We start from the raw sequence: 4,987 nt of genomic DNA, 5'->3' as shown, positions 1-4,987 counted from the left end.
TTTTTACTATTTTTATCATAAAAAGGTCAAATCTTGCGTATTTTACAAATTGATTTATATTTTTTTTATTTTTTAAAAATAAAAATTGGTAACCTACGATGGATCTTTAATGATAATGTTTTCTTCACCAAGAGGGTTTGGAACATTTGACTTGAACAGGTGACCCACTAGGGTTTCCTATACTTGAAATGCACCTCACAAAATTAAATAATTATGTAATATTTTAATTTGTTTATCTCTCTTTTGTGGATGATATAAAATTTTCCAACTAAAACAAATTTGTATATTCAAGTCATTTTATTGGTATGTTATGGTAGAGAATTTAAAGTAATCTATTTATTTCTTCCATAAAATTAGAATATTATTTCTATAATTAATATTTTGAACAATAGCACAATAATTATTTAGTTCTTTTTTATTGACCTATATTCAATGAAATGACAATTCTATGTATGTTTTTTATTCTATTTTTCATTAAATTTTAACTATTTTCTTACAAAGAATAATGAAATAAAAGTATTTTGTCATCACTTCTGTTGCTACTAAAATTAAATTTTTACATTATATGTATGTGTTAAACTTTCAATTTTATTAAGAATGTTTGTTTGTTGAAGATGACATTAGCATGGGGAGGTGGGGATGCTTGGCAAATGTGAAAGGTGCATATTGATTTGGAGGAAATCTTTCTTCAAGAAATATGACCGAAGATATCATCTTTAATCATGAGTTGCACATGTACAATGTAGTGAAATTGATGTTTGATAAAGAAATTTAGGAGACATGGTTCCTTTTAATATTTCTATCCTTAACTTGGTATTTCTAAATTTATATGTGTATGGGGGATTGGGTATCAAACAGATTTAAAGACATTCAAAGGTTTGATTTTGCAAAAGTTGGTCTATGGTTTAAGAAAAAATTAAAATAGTGAAAAAGAAAAGATGTAGAAAATGTTGGAGGTGATAAATATGAGAAAACATCCAACAAACTTTAGACTCGCAAGGTGATGATTGGACTCAAATCCACTCTAGTAGGAGATATAAAAAAGTTTATTACAAAAGTTTTAAAACTCCAAGAATAGCAACACAATCCTATTAAACAAAGGAAAGGAGTTACTGGGTAGAATTTTTATTCTTTTTGTGTTTATTTTATGAAACATCATGGATTCTTCAACAATAAATTTGTTTTGTCCAAGGGGTTGAGCTTAACTGGTTAAAACATTGGGTTTTCACTGTGGAGACCCAAGTTCAATTCCCAGTAGGGACATCTGAAGTGGAATTCTAAGTTGTGACTCTTGGCCTTCCATAGGATGGGGAAGGTCTTGGGGTCAATGGGGATGGGGCCCCCTACTATGTCCCCACTGGTTCATAGCTCCAGTCAAAAGCTATTCAGGCTTTGGCCAATTACCGATAAAAGAAAAACAATAAATTTGGTTTTTTCTCTTTCGTGTCCCCAAACATATTCATATTGAGTGTGTTCTATAATTTTGAATTTTATGAAGTCTTCTTGGCAATTTGTGGTCAATGGACCTTTCGAAGGGGCAAATCCAAGTTGGCAGTTTTTAAAGTTGTTTCAAAGTTGGCAAGAAAATATGTGGCTTTTGATGTTCAAGTATCAAGAGTTGTCCCTAAGGCATGGGAAACAATAAAGGGGGTTGTTTCTTCTAGCAATGAGGTTGATTCTCTCTTTGTGGAGAAGGTTTATGTCTCTTTTGTTGAAATGTTAATTGGATCCAAATCTCCAAAGCTTGGATTGGGATCTATCCCTTTAGTGACTCGATCAAAGAAAGGTATGGTAGTATATGTGTTTGTTGGCCTAATGGACAAGGTGATTGATGGAATGGATAACTATCTTTCTGGTAAGTTCCTTGCCTTTAGACTAAATGTGGATCAGGTTCAAAAATGGGTGAATGTTGCATGAAAGTTGAAAGGTGGTGTTACCATTAGTGTTATGGTGAATGCATTATTTTTGTTTGGTTTTGTTAATAAAAAATATATCATTAAAGTTTTGATGGGTGGCCCTTGGACTTTTGATAAAAAAATCTTTAAAAAATTCTCTTTGTTCGCAATTGGAAACTTGGCTTTGATTTGTCTATGGATATTGGTTCAATGGCCTAGACAATGGCTAGGTGATTAGGTCTTCTAATATTTTAGAACTATGGAATTTTTCAAAGCATTGCCAAATGTCTTCCAATGGAATTTTGGAGCTATGAAATTTTTCAATTTATTGCCAACTCCTTTGGTCATTTGATTGTTATGGATAAATTTGCCCAGCAGAGGTCTTGCCTTGAATTTGTCAATATGTGCCTTAATGTGGCTATGAACACGACCTCGCCTACTCACATAACAATGAAATCTCGATTTGGGAACTAGATACAACCTATAGACAATGGAAATTCGAGATTTTTCTATCAAAATTGCAATTGTTATGAGAATTTATGTGACATACGTGAAAAATGGGATAGTCTACAAAAATAAGAATGTTGTTGAGTCTCAGCCTCCCATTAGCTTAGTATTGTGTTGGCAATGGAAGAGATTGATCTAGTAGACAGGTCAAAGTAGATGGATTTTTCTTTGGTATATGATTCAAATGAATATATTTTTTATTGAAGGATTTGAAAGATATATTAAATGAAAAAATAACTGGAAGAGAGCAAGGAATAATAAAAGGAAGAACCTTAGAAGGATCAAGAATTAGTAATCCCTGAGAGGTACTTTAGAAGGATAAAGGATCAAATAAATTCTCAAGAAGAAACACATTGTAATGTAAGAGATAAGAATTCATTTCAAAAGGATCTCATAAATTAGGGTCCACATGAAGAGGAATTAGAAAGAGATATCCACGAAGTGCATGAAGGTTGTACTTTTAATTTTACTAAGGACAATCTTGGAAATAGTTTGAGGGTAGATTCAAAAATAGAGGATGATCTAAAGTCTAATAATCCATACAAAATGTGTGTGGTTATTAGAGGTATTGAATAATCCTTAACTTTTCTTGGTTTTGATCTTGGATCTCTACTATCCCCAATAGCTACTATAATGGAAATCAATACTGAGGAATGGAGTCTACTAAATGTAAACAGTGGAAGAAGAAAAAATCAAATGTGGGAGGGGAAAATAAGAAATTAAGGCCTCCTCAAAGGGAAACTAGAGCTAAAGAATCTTCTCAAGGAGTAGCCACAAGAAAGAAAAAAACCTTAGATAATCTTTCAAGGCGTAGAAAGTAGAAGAAATGAAGTCTATGAAGGAAGTTGGGAATGTTTCCCCAAATTATTGGAATAAGGTGTTGTACACCTTGCATAATGTTTATAATGTATTACTTTATTATTATGTGTGGGGTGCACCTAGGGGAACCTTAGGGGAACCTAAATGGACGTGTATCAGTAGGAATAACATTCTTGGGGCCACTTTATGTGTTGTATTGTAACAATGGGAATTATATTTAATATGGGCATCACATTGGGATAATTATTCAATATTTGGGAAAGATATTCAATAAATTTAAAACTAAGTACCCTATATTAAATGAGGGGCCAACGTATTATATTCGCATGGTTTTTGTGGTACATGGTTTTACTTTACCACTAGTTGTATTTTGTGTGTGCTTGTTTCTATAAAAGAAAGCACATGTTAGTGGTTTGGCTTGGCTAGTCGAGTGGGTTGTCATTATTGAGTCTTTTTTAGGAGTACATATGCATGGGATGTGTGGATTCATGCTTGGACACATGGAGGAGGATGATCCCACAATAGTGGGTTACATTTTTTGTCACGAAGAAAAATTGTCAGTGGTAAAAAAATCAATTGTAAGCACCTTTGACTAAAGGGAGACCTTTAGTTGAAGGGATCATTAGTGTTTGATCGAACGAGACCTTTGCTCAAACACCCCTAAATTGAAAGGTTCGATTGAAGGTCTTGTCAGCCATTTTTTATGAATAAAATAATAGCTTCAATTGAACACCCCCTTTGAACGAACCTATTTAGTTAATGTTTTTAATTGAAAGTTTATAATAGTAAAATATGACAATAAAATTGTCATTTTTTACAATTAACTTGGCAAGGCACCTGAAGGAAGCAGTGAACATCCCTTGCAAGGAAGCCTCGAACACATGTCACCAACATCAACACTTCATCTAGACATCACCCACATCAACAGTTCAACTTAAATCCAGGTTTTTAACATTTTATTTTAACTATACTTTCTTTTTTTGTCTAAAACCTCTATTTTTTATAAAAATCATAAATTGATGATCGTTTATCTTCTCTGTTACAAAATTTTACTTTATTAGATGATGAAACTAGAAGCTAAGTAAATTGTGTCAATATAATTGAAATCTTGTAGCCTTTGTAGTGTTGTCATAGCAATTTATTAACTTGGAACAATAAATAAGTTAAATTTGAAGAAGGAAACAATCAAGTTTAAATAGGGTATATAATGAACATTTGACACATTATACATAGATCTTTAGTCAAATAAAACTCAAACTTGGGATAAGAAACTCCAGGAAGGGTATGTTACAAGCATCCCATTCACTATTTTAGTGGCAATATAAAAAGATAATTCTAATTTCATGTTTTCAATGGAGTTGTTTAACAATCCTACCAAACTCCTCTACCTCCAATCTTCTCTCAGTACACATATAAACCTTGTCCATATCTATTTATTCTTCTTGAACCAATCACGAGATAGTTTTCTTGGGCTAACCAACCCTTCTTTCATACTCCATTATACCTTATATTACTCCATTCGTCCCTTGTCAAGTAGAAGATAAATAAATGACTTCCATGGAAATGAACATCCATCATAATAAAAAAAATAAAAATAAAAACTATTTTCAAATCAATCCCCTTTGTATCAACTCAATTGTCACCTTGATCATCTCAATTTTCATCATACAAAATAAAATATTGCTTGTGAAAGGAATAATATTAGTAACAACCCAAGGAGAAAAGAATAACTTGCCATCATGAAAAATGGGTATGAACCTAATTGA

Source organism: Cryptomeria japonica, chromosome 5 (genome assembly GCF_030272615.1).
Source record: "Cryptomeria japonica chromosome 5, Sugi_1.0, whole genome shotgun sequence".
Classification (NCBI taxonomy): domain Eukaryota; kingdom Viridiplantae; phylum Streptophyta; class Pinopsida; order Cupressales; family Cupressaceae; genus Cryptomeria; species Cryptomeria japonica.
The sequence above is the reverse complement of the archived record's forward strand: the minus strand, read 5'-3'. Positions refer to the sequence as shown.